Source organism: Parasteatoda tepidariorum, chromosome 10, assembly GCF_982258835.1.
Source record: "Parasteatoda tepidariorum strain Cologne lab strain chromosome 10, Ptep-v5.0, whole genome shotgun sequence".
Lineage (NCBI taxonomy): Eukaryota > Metazoa > Arthropoda > Arachnida > Araneae > Theridiidae > Parasteatoda > Parasteatoda tepidariorum.
In genome coordinates, this window is record NC_141764.1 from 22,389,221 (window position 1) to 22,409,638 (window position 20,418).

General features: G+C 29.6%; 1 protein-coding gene across 1 annotated transcript in view; it reads left to right on the forward strand.

Moving 5' to 3' along the window:
- The window catches only part of LOC110283308 (uncharacterized), a 408,935-nt gene extending 396,810 nt beyond the window's left edge, over nucleotides 1-12,125 (forward strand). Inside the window, exon 6 of the mRNA XM_087152688.1 lies at nucleotides 11,624-12,125. The gene's annotated coding sequence lies outside the window, so the exon portion shown is untranslated. The remainder of the gene's footprint in view (nucleotides 1-11,623) is intronic.
- Nucleotides 12,126-20,418: the final 8,293 nt, after the last annotated feature.

Below are 20,418 nucleotides of genomic sequence, written 5' to 3' on the forward strand. Positions count from 1 at the left end.
GTAAAAAAAAAAAAAAATGCCTTCGAAATTTTACCAATTACGGTTGAGAAAATGAGATGTACTAAACATCAAAACAGGTTTAATTAGATGTTGAATATTAAGGTGTTTCTAGTAATCGTGTTTCAACTTCTCTCTGTTTCCTCTGTATAAATCTGTACTGTATTGTTGTGTGTTATATGCTCCTTCCTGTACTGTGATTTCGACAGTGTTCTTTCTTTTTTCGGTTAAATATTAATTTTCAACCCTCATGTGTTTATTTATGTTCTTATTTTTGATATGGATTCTAATGCATATTAAGGGAAATCTATACGGAACACCCAGTGTAGAGGATATTCCCTAATAATCCTCAATACGTATAATTAGAGTTGTGAAAAAAAAGGTATACCAATTGATCTCACAAATTAATATTTTGGAGAGAAATAAATTAAACCACTATCGATACTTTAAAAACCCTAACTGAGAAAGGCGTATGCGCCAAAATATAAAAACCTGTTTGATTGCCGGTTGAAACTTAAACATGTTTCTATTAATAATCGTCATGGAGCTCTTCTCTGTTTCCTCCGGTAACTAGTTAGGTCCGGTGGACCAGTTTTAGTGTTTTTGACACCTTTTGTCCTCAACCTTTTGTCATTTTGACATCTTTTGTCCTCAACCTTTTGTCCTTTTGACACCAGATTTCGGATTGACACCAGATTGACACGAGATTTTGTCTGTCAGATTTCGATGGCGTTTTTTTCCCTCGAATTTTAATTTGCGACTCTTGCTATCAATACGTTTCTGCTTCACTTTGTCATGAATTTTAAGGAAAATGCATTAAGGGCAGTTATTACGAAACACCCTATATGTATAACTAGAGCCATGATGGCTCAGGGTATAGAGCGTTCGCCTTCCATTGAGGTGAACCGGGGTTCGATCCCGGCGATGGCTGGTTGATACGAATTCCGCATCCGGCTTGCACCGACCACAGTCCTGACGTGAAATATTTCTCAGAGGTAGACGAAGCTTGGGTTAGAGTGCTCTTGCCATCAGGCTAACCGTGGAAGTATCTCGTGGTCTTCCTCTGCATGTAACGCAAGTGCGGGTTAGTTCCATCAAAATGTCCTCCACGAAGGCAAAATTTCTCCCAATACTTGATCCAAGAACTTCCTTGTCTTCTGGATTGAGTTCAAAATTACAAGGCTACGGAGTTGAACATTAGAAGTTGTAAACCCAAAAATTGTGTCTGCTGTTCAACGACGGTTATAGAAAATATGTATAACTAGAAAAGTGTAAAATTTATAAAGAATTTCATTTGAACATTTATTTTATTTCTTTATTACTATTATTATTATTCACTTTGCATAAAACTAAAATAAATATCTCTAGACACCTGAGCGATTGAGTTTGAGCTATAACATTCACTTATGAGGCGTTTTATTCTAACAATTATTTTATTTTGTAACTTTAGAAACTGAATGCTAAAGAAATATTTATTCGTTATCATTATTATTATCTTTATTACTTAGTATTACTTTTCTAACAGCTGGAATAACTGTTTCCAACTATGTACCAGATTACAGGTATACAATTGATGATATACCTAATTGCAAATATACAGTTAAGGACAAGCCAAATTAAGGATACAATTAGGGATGAGTCATAACACTCATCCCTAACTGTATCCTTAATTGTATCCTTAACCCATGTAACAGAAGAAACAACAGTTCCAAGTAATTATTTCATGTAGGCAATGTTGCTCGCCTCCGTGACTTTGGTTCACAGGTGCCCACTGGGTAACGCGAAATGAGCAACAATTCTGGCATAGTATAGGCAAAGATTCAAATTCAGTGCCTGGCATTGGAAAAAAAAAGGAATTATTTCAACACAGATTATAGCATTTTGTAAGCAAAAGAATATTCTTTATCTCCTGTTCATGAGAAAATTAAGACTCAGAACTGTTTCTAATCGACGACTATAATAATATGTTTCTTATTAGCTCTTTTCATTACTGAGATATTAACACTCAGAACAGTTTCTAATTTAAGTCTTTATCAATCAGTTTCTAATCAACTCTTTTTAGTAAAATATTAATCCTTAGAACAGTATCTGACCATAGACCGGGATAGCCTGGTCGGTAGGGCGCTGGGCCCATGTCCGAGAGTTTGTGGGTTCGAACCCCGCCGGTTGGTGTAGTTGGTGTCTGATGCACGTTAAAATTCTGTCGAGTCGCAAAGTCCTCCATGTTCCCATAACAAATCAAACCCTCTGGGGGTACTGGATTGGAGATCGATTGTTCTCTGAATCAGGTCAAAATTACGATCTGTGGATGAATGAATGGATGTATGAATGGATCCGCCTTATAAAAAGGTGTGACGTATGATGTGACAGAAGTCGAATTCTTGGCCATAGATGGCGCCACTGAAAAACAAGAATCGCAGACTCTGCCTTAAATTTGTTCGGTTTCACCAAGCAGGCTTGCCCGTGTGGCAAGTGGCGTTAGAACCAACCAACCACAATATCTGACCAACACTCTAAAGGTCAGATATTAACGCTTAGAACAATTTCTAATCAACGTCATTATTCATCAGTTTTAAATAAATTCTCTTTACTGGTCAAATATTAACCCTTAGAACAGTTTCTGACCGATGCTTACGATTTGATTCGTCACAAAATAACACTTAGTAACAGTTTTTGGCCTGAAACCGTCTGCATTAATTATTTATTACTCTTAGAGTAATTTTCGATCAGAGCGCGATTTAGCATTTTTGATCGACTAGCAATATTGTTTCATTCAGTTTTTCAATTAGTAATCTTTTTTAATTTTTTGAAGAAAAATTACGTAAATGCTCTTAAAAAAAATCCAACCGCAAATTTTACTTATGTAATGAATTGCATCCTTTACTTTCAGTTAAATATATTTCTTTTTTTTTTTTTTTAAATATATATATATATATTGTATTGGTAAATGATGCTCTCTAATCAAAATTTTGCAAATACAGAATGAAAGAAAAATTGAGAAAACGATTATTAAAAATTTTACCAAAAATTCGAGACATCTATGAAAGAAAGAAAAGATCTTAATAGTGAATATTAAACTGTAAACTTCTCATTTTTCCCACTTTGAAGTTCCGAAATATATTCCAAGAACTATTTATTCGATGAAAAGTTAACAATAAAAGTTTACAAGTCATTTGCTTCACAATCAAAAATCATTTATTCAGGTTGGAATACAATAGCAGCCAAATCACTCAATGCCAAATATTATAGACTTCCTCGTACAAAAATCATCATCAAATCATTTAAGGAAGCCTACAGAATAAAAGCAATCATCGAATGAAACAATTGATATAGATTTGACAAGTCAATTTCTGAAGGATTAATGGCTTTTCCGGGAAATTTTCGAAGCTAATTAAAAAATAAGAAATCAATTACTTTTATTATAATTTCAATACGAATGTTTTTCTTTTTTGCTTTAAATTTAAATTAATTTTTATAACTCAATTGACAGTTCGTGAATAGATTCAACGATTTTTTCCCCCTCTATGAGCAAGAGTAGAGACTAGAATTTTCTTCTTTTTAAAATGTTGCTACGACACTAATGGAGTGTTTTTCGAGAATCACGTATAAAAAGCACCATAAAAAAAGAAGCACTGAAAAAAAGCACTGGAAATAAAAGCCCCGGCATAAAAAAGCGCATTATTAACTAGTACGATTCCATTCAGACCTTTGAAAATTGAATTTAATTAAATAATTATTCGAAAATAATTATATATTTTTTAAATAATTACTATTTGCGTTTTAATTTGAAGTTGATTAAAAGGAATTGTTAATGTTTTATATATTTTTAATGCAATTATCACATAATATATTATATAGGAACTTTTATATAGGAAGCTATAAGAACCCAATGATCGCTCAGCTTACCAACCTCCATACTTCAATTTTCATAATTTTTTTCATTAAAAATCGATTAAAAAAAAGATAATTTTGTTTATAAACTATATCATAGTTATAATTTTATGTAAGCACATTTTATTTATATGTAAAACGCAATGAAGTAAAAAGGTACTTAAATTTGAAAAATAACAAACTGTGTTTGAAAAAAATGTGTAGAAAACATAGAATGCGTGACACAGTATGAAGTAATAAATGAGAAATAATTTTAACCGTTAGCAATATTTAACAATAGAGCAGTGGTGGCTCAGGGGATAGAGCAAGCTTCCCAATGAGGTGCCCTGGGTTCAAATTTCAGCGATGACTGGCCGACACGAATTCCGCACCCAGTTTTCACCGACCACAGTGTTGATGTAAAATATCCTCAATGGTAGACGGATCATGGGCTAGAGTCCCCTTGTCATCGGGCTAATCATGAGTGGTTTCGTGGTTTTCCTCATCGTGCAACGCAAATGCGGGTTAGTTCCATCAAAAAGTCCTCCACGAAGGCAAATTCCTTTCAATGCTTGATCCGGGAATTCCATAGTCTTCTGGATTGGGTTCGAAATTACAATAAGCTCCGGAGTTTCAACATTGATAGACTTAAACTCACAATAAGATCGGATGTTCAACGTCGGTTATAAAATAAAATGTAAAGTATTTAACGATAACATTATAGCCTGAAATTATAACCTCTTTTCTTTTGACATCAAGTCAAGCGCGAGTTTATAATATCAAAATGGCGAGAGTGATACATTTTTCCTCAACAATCGGTAAAAAATTATTAGTATTTAAAGAAAAAACTTAAAAACACTTAAAAACTGCAATAACGTTCGAACAAAATAGAATTTCGGTAGAAAAAAAAACCTGTGAAAATATCATAAACGAATATGGTCCTTTCAGCGCGTCATATTTCAACTCTGTAGCTGCATTCCTGTGGCCTGTAGAGCAACCCGAATGTACTTTTTTTCTATAAGTTTAACAATTAATGATTCTAGAACTAACTATCGAAAGATAATTTTTTTTTATTTCATTGTAATTCCTGTATATCTTTCTATACACCTTCGTACTTTCAAGTTTCTAATTCTTATAGTTTTCTGGCCAGAAATTATAGTTTTTTTGGCCAGAATCGCATGTGCTGCTGCCGATATCCAACAAGCTCCAAGTATATTTGACTAAGTGGACGTTGTAATCAATGGTAGAATATCTTTTGTGTCCTCAAACCACAGCCCATGGAAGATCACTACTATAAATATTAAATAACTAATAAATATTTCAGATCATCTCAGTCTTGTTACTCTTTGTTTCGTGTACATACAAAAAAAAAGAAAAAAAACAACTACTTTTTCTAGACTGACCACGGGTCGCTTTGCAATTCTGAATCCTTTTGATGTTTCTTACCTTCCCTTACTCAATACCAATAATCAAGAGACACAATGAATGAATAAATAAACAAGTTTTTTAAATAAGTAAGTACGTAAATAAAGTAATAAAATAAATAAGTACGTAAAAACGAAGGGGTGTTCAACCCTAAGTTCATCAGCCCTCCTTAATTCCTCATCTCATCCATCAAAGATGCAGCTTCTTGAGTGGGGACCCAAGACACGTGGGGACCCAATACCCCAAGACACGGAGTAGTGTTGACCCTAAATCACAAAACGTGTTTCAAAAGTAAAAAAATTCTAACTAATTGATCTTTGAGAAATGAGTAATTCGATAATTATTATCTATGTTTATCTATTTTCATTACCACTGATTAAAAAATACGCATAATTAATAAGCGACTCATTACGTCGGACATTAATACAACGAAAATATATTGCAAATCCATAGAGAGGAGAAGAAAAAAATTATGACGTTTTTCAAGACTGCCCTAATTTATCTTTTTTCCTTATCCCAAATATTCACACTTCATCGAGTGCGGAGAGAAATGGAAAATCGAAACAAACTCTGGAAAGAGAAGAAAAAAAAGTATTAAAAACAAACCGCTTTTAAAATATTCTATTAGGAAGCATAGGGAGGGGGTGTGCTTGAAAGCGGAAAGATAGATCTGTAACTAATAAGCAGTAAGACTTTGTGAAGATCATCCCTCAAAGATTGATGAGACTTGGCTCCAGAGCAATGCCCAAGGTTAGATTAATCATTTCCAGATGGAAAACCCTTTTTTTTCCTCACTTTCTTTTGGCTATTTTTTTTTATTTTTTTATTATTATCTTGTTTAATTTTCTATTCTTTCTTTTTATTAAATTTTCTTTGTTAGTACGTCAAAATCTGAAATTTTAGATTCTTCAAAAAATGTTTTTGAAAAAATGTGTATCTGTCATTTGATGGATGGTTTAACTCCATTTAAAAAATGCATTGTACAGTTCAAATGAAGGTAGGGTTTAGTTTGTGGTACGTATAATTAAAGCAACGTGAATAAAACACAAATAATCGCACAAAAATTAACATTCATTAGTTTCGGTTTTATAAAGTATCTTCTTCACTTTTCTTTCTTCTTTGTTACCTTTTATTAAATTTTCTTTGTTAGTACGTCAAAATCTGAAATTTTAGATTCTTCAAAAAATGTTTTTGAAAAAATGTGTATCTGTCATTTGATGGATGGTTTAACTCCATTTAAAAAATGCATTGTACAGTTCAAATGAAGGTAGGGTTTAGTTTGTGGTACGTATAATTAAAGCAACGTGAATAAAACACAAATAATGGCACAAAAATTAACATTCATTAGTTTCGGTTTTATAAAGTATCTTCTTCACTTTTCTTTCTTCTTTGCTACCTTTTATTAAATTTTCTTTGTTAGTACGTCAAAATCTGAAATTTTAGATTCTGCAAAAAATGTTTTTGAAAAAATGTGTATCTGTCATTTGATGGATGGTTTAACTCCATTTAAAAAATGCATTGTACAGTTCAAATGAAGGTAGGGTTTAGTTTGTGGTACGTATAATTAAAGCAACGTGAATAAAACACAAATAATGGCACAAAAATTAACATTCATTAGTTTCGGTTTTATAAAGTATCTTCTTCACTTTTCTTTCTTCTTTGCTACCTTTTATTAAATTTTCTTTGTTAGTACGTCAAAATCTGAAATTTTAGATTCTTCAAAAAATGTTTTTGAAAAAATGTGTATCTGTCATTTGATGGATGGTTTAACTCCATTTAAAAAATGCATTGTACAGTTCAAATGAAGGTAGGGTTTAGTTTGTGGTACGTATAATTAAAGCAACGTGAATAAAACACAAATAATGGCACAAAAATTAACATTCATTAGTTTCGGTTTTATAAAGTATCTTCTTCACTTTTCTTTCTTCTTTGCTACCTTTTATTAAATTTTCTTTGTTAGTACGTCAAAATCTGAAATTTTAGATTCTTCAAAAAATGTTTTTGAAAAAATGTGTATCTGTCATTTGATGGATGGTTTAACTCCATTTAAAAAATGCATTGTACAGTTCAAATGAAGGTAGGGTTTAGTTTGTGGTACGTATAATTAAAGCAACGTGAATAAAACACAAATAATGGCACAAAAATTAACATTCATTAGTTTCGGTTTTATAAAGTATCTTCTTCACTTTTCTTTCTTCTTTGCTACCTTTTATTAAATTTTCTTTGTTAGTACGTCAAAATCTGAAATTTTAGATTCTTCAAAAAATGTTTTTGAAAAAATGTGTATCTGTCATTTGATGGATGGTTTAACTCCATTTAAAAAATGCATTGTACAGTTCAAATGAAGGTAGGGTTTAGTTTGTGGTACGTATAATTAAAGCAACGTGAATAAAACACAAATAATGGCACAAAAATTAACATTCATTAGTTTCGGTTTTATAAAGTATCTTCTTCACTTTTCTTTCTTCTTTGCTACCTTTTATTAAATTTTCTTTGTTAGTACGTCAAAATCTGAAATTTTAGATTCTTCAAAAAATGTTTTTGAAAAAATGTGTATCTGTCATTTGATGGATGGTTTAACTCCATTTAAAAAATGCATTGTACAGTTCAAATGAAGGTAGGGTTTAGTTTGTGGTACGTATAATTAAAGCAACGTGAATAAAACACAAATAATGGCACAAAAATTAACATTCATTAGTTTCGGTTTTATAAAGTATCTTCTTCACTTTTCTTTCTTCTTTGCTACCTTTTATTAAATTTTCTTTGTTAGTACGTCAAAATCTGAAATTTTAGATTCTTCAAAAAATGTTTTTGAAAAAATGTGTATCTGTCATTTGATGGATGGTTTAACTCCATTTAAAAAATACATTGTACAGTTCAAATGAAGGTAGGGTTTAGTTTGTGGTACGTATAATTAAAGCAACGTGAATAAAACACAAATAATGGCACAAAAATTAACATTCATTAGTTTCGGTTTTATAAAGTATCTTCTTCACTTTTCTTTCTTCTTTGCTACCTTTTATTAAATTTTCTTTGTTAGTACGTCAAAATCTGAAATTTTAGATTCTTCAAAAAATGTTTTTGAAAAAATGTGTATCTGTCATTTGATGGATGGTTTAACTCCATTTAAAAAATACATTGTACAGTTCAAATGAAGGTAGGGTTTAGTTTGTGGTACGTATAATTAAAGCAACGTGAATAAAACACAAATAATGGCACAAAAATTAACATTCATTAGTTTCGGTTTTATAAAGTATCTTCTTCACTTTTCTTTCTTCTTTGCTACCTTTTATTAAATTTTCTTTGTTAGTACGTCAAAATCTGAAATTTTAGATTCTGCAAAAAATGTTTTTGAAAAAATGTGTATCTGTCATTTGATGGATGGTTTAACTCCATTTAAAAAATGCATTGTACAGTTCAAATGAAGGTAGGGTTTAGTTTGTGGTACGTATAATTAAAGCAACGTGAATAAAACACAAATAATGGCACAAAAATTAACATTCATTAGTTTCGGTTTTATAAAGTATCTTCTTCACTTTTCTTTCTTCTTTGCTACCTTTTATTAAATTTTCTTTGTTAGTACGTCAAAATCTGAAATTTTAGATTCTTCAAAAAATGTTTTTGAAAAAATGTGTATCTGTCATTTGATGGATGGTTTAACTCCATTTAAAAAATGCATTGTACAGTTCAAATGAAGGTAGGGTTTAGTTTGTGGTACGTATAATTAAAGCAACGTGAATAAAACACAAATAATGGCACAAAAATTAACATTCATTAGTTTCGGTTTTATAAAGTATCTTCTTCACTTTTCTTTCTTCTTTGCTACCTTTTATTAAATTTTCTTTGTTAGTACGTCAAAATCTGAAATTTTAGATTCTTCAAAAAATGTTTTTGAAAAAATGTGTATCTGTCATTTGATGGATGGTTTAACTCCATTTAAAAAATGCATTGTACAGTTCAAATGAAGGTAGGGTTTAGTTTGTGGTACGTATAATTAAAGCAACGTGAATAAAACACAAATAATGGCACAAAAATTAACATTCATTAGTTTCGGTTTTATAAAGTATCTTCTTCACTTTTCTTTCTTCTTTGCTACCTTTTATTAAATTTTCTTTGTTAGTACGTCAAAATCTGAAATTTTAGATTCTTCAAAAAATGTTTTTGAAAAAATGTGTATCTGTCATTTGATGGATGGTTTAACTCCATTTAAAAAATGCATTGTACAGTTCAAATGAAGGTAGGGTTTAGTTTGTGGTACGTATAATTAAAGCAACGTGAATAAAACACAAATAATGGCACAAAAATTAACATTCATTAGTTTCGGTTTTATAAAGTATCTTCTTCACTTTTCTTTCTTCTTTGCTACCTTTTATTAAATTTTCTTTGTTAGTACGTCAAAATCTGAAATTTTAGATTCTTCAAAAAATGTTTTTGAAAAAATGTGTATCTGTCATTTGATGGATGGTTTAACTCCATTTAAAAAATGCATTGTACAGTTCAAATGAAGGTAGGGTTTAGTTTGTGGTACGTATAATTAAAGCAACGTGAATAAAACACAAATAATGGCACAAAAATTAACATTCATTAGTTTCGGTTTTATAAAGTATCTTCTTCACTTTTCTTTCTTCTTTGCTACCTTTTATTAAATTTTCTTTGTTAGTACGTCAAAATCTGAAATTTTAGATTCTTCAAAAAATGTTTTTGAAAAAATGTGTATCTGTCATTTGATGGATGGTTTAACTCCATTTAAAAAATGCATTGTACAGTTCAAATGAAGGTAGGGTTTAGTTTGTGGTACGTATAATTAAAGCAACGTGAATAAAACACAAATAATGGCACAAAAATTAACATTCATTAGTTTCGGTTTTATAAAGTATCTTCTTCACTTTTCTTTCTTCTTTGCTACCTTTTATTAAATTTTCTTTGTTAGTACGTCAAAATCTGAAATTTTAGATTCTTCAAAAAATGTTTTTGAAAAAATGTGTATCTGTCATTTGATGGATGGTTTAACTCCATTTAAAAAATACATTGTACAGTTCAAATGAAGGTAGGGTTTAGTTTGTGGTACGTATAATTAAAGCAACGTGAATAAAACACAAATAATGGCACAAAAATTAACATTTATTAGTTTCGGTTTTATAAAGTATCTTCTTCACTTTTCTTTCTTCTTTGCTACCTTTTATTAAATTTTCTTTGTTAGTACGTCAAAATCTGAAATTTTAGATTCTTCAAAAAATGTTTTTGAAAAAATGTGTATCTGTCATTTGATGGATGGTTTAACTCCATTTAAAAAATACATTGTACAGTTCAAATGAAGGTAGGGTTTAGTTTGTGGTACGTATAATTAAAGCAACGTGAATAAAACACAAATAATGGCACAAAAATTAACATTCATTAGTTTCGGTTTTATAAAGTATCTTCTTCACTTTTCTTTCTTCTTTGCTACCTTTTATTAAATTTTCTTTGTTAGTACGTCAAAATCTGAAATTTTAGATTCTTCAAAAAATGTTTTTGAAAAAATGTGTATCTGTCATTTGATGGATGGTTTAACTCCATTTAAAAAATGCATTGTACAGTTCAAATGAAGGTAGGGTTTAGTTTGTGGTACGTATAATTAAAGCAACGTGAATAAAACACAAATAATGGCACAAAAATTAACATTCATTAGTTTCGGTTTTATAAAGTATCTTCTTCACTTTTCTTTCTTCTTTGCTACCTTTTATTAAATTTTCTTTGTTAGTACGTCAAAATCTGAAATTTTAGATTCTTCAAAAAATGTTTTTGAAAAAATTTGTATCTGTCATTTGATGGATGGTTTAAATCCATTTAAAAAATGATTATACAATTCAAATGAAGGTATGGTTTAGTTTGTGGTACGAAAATGTAGCAAAACAACGTGAATCAAACACAAATAATGGCACAAAAATTAACATTCATTAGTTTCGGTTTTATAAAGTATCTTCTTTACTTTTCTTTCTTCTTTGCTACCTTTTATTAAATTTTCTTTGTTAGTACGTCAAAATCTGAAATTTTAGATTCTTCAAAAAATGTTTTTGAAAAAATTTGTATCTGTCATTTGATGGATGGTTTAAATCCATTTAAAAAATGATTATACAATTCAAATGAAGGTATGGTTTAGTTTGTGGTACGAAAATGTAGCAAAACAACGTGAATCAAACACAAATAATGGCACAAAAATTAACATTCATTAGTTTCGGTTTTACAAAGTATCTTCTTCAGTTTTATTTCTTCTTTGCTACCTTTTATTAAATTTTCTTTGTTAATACGTCAAAATATGTAATCCGTGCTGATATCTTCAATCTTCTATTAGGTATTGAATCAACTCACACATACTAAAATAAGAATACCAGGCACTCGAAGAAAAAGCAGAGTGAATTTGAGAGCTTACAGAAAAAATCGACTGATAGTGTAGGGAAGAAACTTTAGAACACTAGCATGAAGACTAGCCTAGAAAAAAAGTTATAGATAATGCTAAGGCCTTCAATGGACTGACGAGCTAATGAAGAAGAAGAAGAAGTAAATATACAGATACATAATGTCATACGTCTTTAACGTGTAACTAGTACACAAGGTACACCAAAGTATATATTTGGTTTCATAAATACACATACACGTAATTCAATGTTTATGTAACACATAAGATATACTTTTGTGTATCTGATACCTAGTCAGCTATCAATGTATCAAACACATAAGATATAAACGCATAAGAAACATTAAATTTGATCACTCAGATTAATCGAAAATTGGTTGAAATTTGTGATAAATTCTATTTTATGATAAAATGGCAATAAATCATATTTTAGCTCTCAGGAAGCGATTAAAACTTGTGGTTTCATTCATTGTTTTATTTAAATTAATAATTACAAATAAAAATATAAAAGGTTCAAGATTGTGGTTATGTGAATAAAGAAATTGGTAAGTCTTAATTTTTAGTTACTAAATTAATTAAGGAACTAAATATTGCTTTATTACGAAAATTATTTCTTCATAATCTTCATAATCTTCTTCATATTCAATGCCAATTCACAACAGCAAATACATTTTATTGTAGCATTGGTAATATCTAAATTGTGATTGATAATGTCTAAATATTGGTAAACGAAATGTATTGTAGAATAACTTTATAATAATTTAATTTTTTCATGATGCATAAATATATGAAACTAATTTATATATTTTATCTTATTTTATTCGTTTATTTAATTAATTATTCATTTATTTTTATTTAATAATTTATTTATCTATTTAATTTTTTATTTAATTAATTATTTATTTATTTAATCATTTAAAAAAATGAAATTTAAGTGTCTTATAAAAGTAATACATAAAAATTTAATTTTTCATTGTCATTTTGCTTAGTTTACTTTACTGTATTTTATTACATTAATTTATTTTACTATTTATCTTATTCCAGCTAATGATTTTCATGATATTTTATTAATTTATTTGTATACTTCTTTGAAAAGTATGAATAAACCACGTGATGAAAAATGTAATTTATAATTTATTTTATTTTTTGTTTTTATTCTGCATGATTTATGCGACTTATCTTAAACTAATATGTCGAATACTATTTCGTTTATTTATTTATTTCAAACTAAAAATAAAACTCCTGATAAAAATTGATTGATGAATGTTGTTCCATTTGTTATTTTTATTTTGCTTAATTTATATTGTTTGTCGTAAGTTAATTGATGGTTAATCTTTTGCTATTCCATTTATTCATTTATTTATTTATTTAAAAATAAAATGCTTAATACACATTCAAATTTCAACTATACTATTTTTGACATTTTAACGATTAACTTTATTTTGATTGCTTTAAAAAAAATTAAGAAGTTATAATTCCCCATATACATTTCATTAAAAATAAAGAAAACAATTATTACCCAACAAATTCAATTTTCTCAAAACCTTCGTTATAATTTATTTGAACACTTGCAACAGAAACAAACATTGCAAAAGAAATTGCAACAGCAATCTCTCCAAGTCCCTCGTAACCCATCTGGGGAAAATAAAAGTCATCAGGAAGTCTTGACACGCAACATTACTTATCAGTTAGATCAGATCAGATCTCTTCGCCAAAGCGGCGTTAATTGGCTACATTAGCCACCCTCTTAAAACTCATAATTGAATAATGAGGAGCCATAACAGCTTTCTATGAGGTACAAACCGCAAAGAAAAGTAGTTTTCTTATTTTTGGCTCCTTTTTGGCGGCGCTTTCTCCAGTGCATCATAGATTATAATTAAGAATCTAAGAGCCAAAACGAGATTGTTGTTTCTAAAGAACTAATAGAGAAACCTTAGCAATAAGTACGAGCAAGTTGTTTTCGTTTTGCAAAAATTAAGTTTTTGACGTTGAACATTTCACTGTTGGGGGTTTGTAGGGGTAAATGAAAAGTAAAAGACTATTTGGGGTGCGAGAATAAAAGGGGTAGTGGGTGCACTTAAATGTTATCAAGATCTTTTGCTCTGAAATTAGAACAAAGCGAGCTTTTATTTTTGAAGCAAGCCTAAAAGCAAATTAAGCAGAATGTGCATTAGAGAAAATCCTGAGATAAGAACTGTGGAATCACGTAGTTTGGGTATTAAGGCACTCTTTAAGAATTTAAGTACTTCACTTATGTGTATGAATTATTTACTAAGTTAAAAACGGGGAATTTAGATCTGAAACTGAAAAGGAGTTCTGTAGCTATCAAATTTTATTCATTATTTTTTTAAAAAATCGTTATGAAGACTTTACATACTTTGATTTCAAAGAAATTAAAAATAAATATAGTTTAGCATGTACAAAAGTTGTTAAATAGCAAGTAACAGAATCTAATCACTCTTTTGTTCAAACTTTTGAATCTTTATCTATCAAAATTACGTAGATTGAAGTCAATTTAAATACAATTTAGGTTCAGCGGAACTACTAACAGCGATTATTTAGATTTTTTTGGTTTCTACATAACCTTGTCACACTTTAATAAAACATGTTTTGTATATGAAGTAAATGAAATAATTCAGAAATGCATTTCAGAAATCAGATAAATAAAAATATTAATTTAAATATGTTTTAAAATTAAAGCACGTATTTATCGATAAATATACAACAATAATAAAATCTACAGCTCATCTGCGAATGATCACGAATTGCACGAATTTAACAGCAAGTAAAATAGCAATTATGAAATCTATTATAACTACGGCATAAATAAATGCTGTTTAATTTATTTTGAAGCTATTTCGTTAAACATTTTACTAGCACTAATATAAATTATTTTTTGTATTGAAATTATATAGATTTATTTTCTTAACTTCTTTTAAAATTTCCATTTAAAAGATACAAATGCTATTGTACAGATACTATGTTAATTTCAGCAAATATTGTTATGAAAAGTTAATAATCACAAAAGCTAGGCTTAATTTTTTGCAAAACATTTCCATTAAAGCATTCCTAACTTTTCTTGTAATTTTATTAAATTGGCCTCTTTTTTAAAGGCAAGGAATCTATATATATGCTTAAAATTATTTGAATGATGTCTTTTTGCTTTTATGAAATCATTATAATAAAAATGATAAAATGATTTCTTTGCTTTTGCAAATTAGCAGCACATTTTTGAAAAAGGAAATGCAAAAAAATATAAATTAATGATCAATGAAACTTTCCAAGTTGACCATCTTTGAATATTGATCACCAGTCTAAGTTTATCTTTATGATCAAGTTCCAAACTGACAAAAATTTAAGTCCCCCCTTTTTAAGCTGACTAACTGTCTAAGTGGTTAATCAAATTTTAACTAACAAGAAGACAACTTATACAAGTTTCTCTGCTTATGTGTTTAATTATTACTTACTCATACAGTAAAATATATTTTTTTTATTTATATAAAATAATTTCTACGAAATTATTTTAAAGATTATTTTAATAGCTTACAAAAGCTGAACTTTTCTTCTGTAATATCATTCTTTACTGTATTCAAATAAGTAATAGGTAATTAAAAAAGTATCTTACAATATCAGCTCTTTAATTACACCTTAGGAATGCTTTAAATATCTTCTGTAATATTATTATGAACTGTGCTTAAATAATTTATTATAAGATTATTATTCAATTTTTGGGCAAGTAAAATATTACATAAGCGCTAAACTTGGGGGAAAATTTATGATTTGCTTATTTTTGTTGAAAAGAAGAGATGAGAAGCATAAGCAATGCATACGTAATACATTGAAATCCGCCTATTTTCATAATTTTCCTGAAAAGCAAAATTAAAAAGTTATACGTAACAGAATTTCAAATTTGGAATAAAAGCTGAATTTGGGGGGAGGGGGATTAAAAAAAATTCTTCGAGAGCTTTAAGAGATCGAAAGTTTTAAACGCATAGAAAAAACACAAAAATAAAAATAAATAAAAAATATTCTACTGACAATTTTATGAAATGAATTAATCGTAAACTTTGTTTTATGTGAAGTGATATCGTTTTTCTTTTTTTTTTTTCCTCAAATCCTTAATCCTGAAATTAGATTCCTACAGTAAAAATCAAATTTAAAGCAAAAACCAGGGTCGAGAGTGCTGTAGTAGCGTTTGTGATTTGGAAAGGTGCATATGATACTTTCGCAACACATATCTAATTAATTTACAAATGGTTCATTTTTTCTAGAATATTTATTATCAATTGCTTCTCAGTAACTACCAATTCTTGAAATGTCTTCTATAACATACAATATATGATGTAATGTACTATCTAATATAATATCTAGTACAATATATATATTATATACTTATAACATCTTTAATAATAATATCTTTCATTCACGAGCTTTCGGCAAAGTTTTATTTTATTCTCTTAATTTAGACTCTAAGCATTCCTGGCAAAATCATTAAGAACAACTCAACTCAACAGAACACAGAAGTTGAAAATTCCAGAAACACTGAATGACAGATGAAAAGCAAGAAAACATTCTCGCTACCTCAACAATACTTTCTTTCCCTTTTTAACAAATGCATATATTACATTTAATATCTCTGCACCATATCTGCGAAGATAATATAAAATGTAAATGAAAATTGAATGAGCCTTGGCTTCTTTTGGCGGAAGTTTACAGATTCAAATAATCCCTGCTGTCGCTGGGTTTTCCGTACATTTCTCAACAACAAAGTTAGATATCCTAAAATGCTATTTCGTTTCAGATTATCTGCGTTCTTCTTTGTTTGTTGCATCAAGTGTAGTGCCACGAATTACTTTTTACTGTGTTGTTCCCTTTACGAACTAACGTTGTGGTGTATATTAAAATATATTACAACCTGGAAAAGAGATCTAGTGTAATTTGTAGGCCTGCCAGCAAATGTTGTCTTATCCATTTGTACTGAGCTGTGATGTTTTGTTATCAACAAGAAATCCAAACAAAGTATATTTTTAAAGAAAAAAGTTGTTAACTATATTTTCAACTCTAACTAGAAGTGCAATCATGAACTGTTAAGTTGTACTTAAAGCATAACTGTGGCTAGTATTGAAATTTTTAAAGTAAAATTGCCGGTAAGTGTAACTTCATTTCAAATTATTTATCTGAATTCTTCTTTGATAATGAATAAGGTATAATGCCCATGATTGCGCTTTAGTGTATATTTTCTACCTTGTATAAATCTGAAGTTAATATTGAAATGTATTGAAATTCACGAAAGAGATTTTGATATAATTTGTTGGCCTACCAGTAAATGCTGTTTAATCTGTTACCAGTAATGCCTATCAGTTATGCTGTTAACCGGTCTACCAATAATGCTGTTAATACTGAACAGTGAGGTCTTAATACCAACAGCGAATCTGCACAACGAATATCTTAACATTGGTGTAGTTTAGAAGCTTTCTAGAAAATGTTATTTTATTAATTTGTACTGAGAAGTGAAGTGTCGTTATCAACATGGAATCTACACAAAGAAAATTTTAACAATAGCGCAATTTGGGGCCGGGATAGCCTTGTTGGTAGGGCACTGAGCCCATATCCAAGAGGTCGTGGGTTCAATCCCCACCGACCGAAGAATCCCAGTGTAGAAAGTGGTGAATGATGCACGTTAAATCTGTCTAGTCACGAAGTCCTCCATGCTACCATAACAAATCATACCTCTGCGGGTACTGATCTAGGAGTTTCCTTGTCTACTGGATTGGTTTAAAATTACAAAGCTTCGGAGTTAAACATTAATAGTCGTAAACCCAAAAACTGGTTCAACGATAGATAAAAAAAATTTTAAAAAATAGTGCAATATGAATCGCGGAGGCTCAGGATAGAGAGTTCATCTCCTAATAGGCCCAGGTTCGAATCCCAGCGATGGCTTGTTGATACAAATTCTAGTTCCAACTCAAACGACCCCGGTGCTGATGTAAAATATCCTCAATGGTAGACAGATCAAGGGTTTTAATCTCTTTCCGTCGGGCTAATCATGGGAGTTTTTCTAATTTTCCTCTCCATGTAACGCCAACCCTAGTTAGTATTACATTTTTATAATATAAGATATAATTTAGTTTGTATGAGCATAAAATGTGCCTTAAATAAATGTTTAGCATAAAATAGTCTGATTAGGTTTTTTAACCATATTAAACAGTAATTCAAAATGTTTTTTAAAAGTGTGTTGAATACTTAAAGGATTAAAAAAAGAAGTAGAAAGCTTTATTGTAAATAACTTCAAGTAAAGGTGAGATAATAAAATGTGACATTCATATACCGAAAAAAAGAATGGTCAAAACTAGCAAAATTAATAGAGTAATATTTATCATGTTTCTGGGTGTATGGGTAAGTTAAAAGCACTTCGGTTATTTTTACTGAAGTTCTTTGATAATGATTCTGGAAAAATTAATTACAGAGTACGGTTTACAATATGTGATAAAATTTGGTAAATGCAGAAAAAAAAAATTGGTAATTTTAACTTGATACTTTTGAGAATGGTATAAAAATCATTCGTTCGGTTAAATTTACTTTTAAGTTTTTCTATTTTTTATTAAAAGCTCGGTAATAAGAACTATAATTTTGAAAATCAGAATTTTCGGTAAACCGTAACCATAGGAACGGAAAATTACGAAATGAATGATTTAAATACCGTATATTTTGATTTTATTAACTAAATTCATGTTTGTTTGTTTTTAAAACCAAATAGTCATTATTCTACGGTACGATAATTTTACAAAAAAAATTTACCTCAATGAAATATTAGTAGAATATACGTTAATGGCTGCAATGGGAAAATAACTGTTATTGAATATTGTAACATTTTGAATATTTTAACATAATAACATGTTCTTGAATATTTTAACATAAATTTAGGAAATGCAGAAAAAATTGGTAATTTTAACACGATACCTTTGAGCATGGTATAAAAATCATTCATTCGGTTAAATTTACTTTTAAGGTTTTCTATTTTTTATTAAAAGCTCGGTAATAAGAACTATAATTTCAAAAATCGGAATTTTCGGTAAACCGTAACCATAGGAACGGAAAATTACGAAACGAATGATTTAAATACTGTATATTTTAGTCATATTAACTAAGTTCATGTTTGTTTTTTTAAACCAAAAATTCATTATACAGTACGGTAATTTTACGAAAAAATTTTTCCTTTATTAAATATTAATAGAATATACGTTAATGGCTTTCAATAGGGAAAAAAACTGTTATTGAATATTTTAGCATCGTACCGACGTATTATCTTCATGTTTCTTTCTTAGCGTAAGCGCTCTCGCCTACATTTTTCAAAGTCCACATTCTACGCTTGTGCATATAACGCAATATCCTGAGATGTTAATGCCAATGATCTTTGAGAACTCATTCATACTTTAATAACACACCAACGAGTGTAAGTTTATTACAAATTATTTAACGTGCACCTTATTATCTTGATCTTAGATCAAACTTACAACTTTCTCTCAATGAGAACTGTTAGTTTCGACCTTAGTTCCAAACATACCTAGTTATTTGAATTTCACTAAAATCAGGTTAACTGTGAAAGATTAGCGTGATTGATAATAATAAGTTACAGATAGCGATAAGTTATCCTCTCATAATTTGTTTTATTTTGACATTTTGAAAATTTCGACATAGTATTTGAAACTTCATGGTTTGCTTTAGGTTTGCCTGAACTTACTTTTCCTATACTTTAAATTTTAAATTACTTATGAATGAGAGAGAGAGAAATTGCGATGAAAAGTGTCTCCCATGGTATGGCGTACTCTTAATCAGGAGTTTCTTGTCATTTAACTTTAGTTCGATTTGACTCACATTTTTTTTACAGTTTATTCTGTCTTTGAACTACATATTAACCTGCTGAATTTTTCAACCGACTTCAGTTAAAATTTTCTAAAATTTATAGCTCAAAATTAACCTCAGAACTAAAGTTTACACGTTAAAAGCAATTCATTACCACAAATCAATTTCTAAAATACGGTTACAGAGACAAGATAACTAAATTAAATCCTCGCCATCAACAAAACAGAAGCAACCTCAAGTTGTTCAATAAGATATAACTGCATCCAAACTGCCATCACTCAAAGCCATCAAAATTATAAACTTTTCGAAGCAAATCAGAACTTGCTCCAGAACAAATCGCAGTTCAACACCTCGACTACAAATCACCCACAGCGAAAGGAAACTTGGCAGATTTCTGCCATCAAATCTGAACGGAAGTTGGCGAAGAAAACACTAAAAAGAAAGAAACCCCAGGCAACAAATCTCTCCCGTTCATCATAGCAACTTGTGACGGTAAACACTGATGTGGTATTAATTAATTTATTAGAACTAGCCGCTAGAACTGACGTGAAAATGAATTGATGACAGTCTTCAAAACCTCGCTTCTAACCTCTGAAACAGAATGGAGAAAAGCAATCAGAAAAGCGCATCTTTCATTAATATTAATAATGCGAAATGACTTCGCAGAAGAAGATTAAAAATCAGGGGCGGAACTAGAAAAGGGCAAAACTGCAACTTATCTACGTCCCTTTCCCAATTACAAATCCAGTTTTGCGCCAAGATTAATAGTGGCTGAGGTAAAAAGTCGTGTTACCTGCTGGAGATGCTTTGATGATTTTCGATGAAGATAAGGTTTTACCAGGAATTTGGTGGATTTTTTTTTTTGCTTC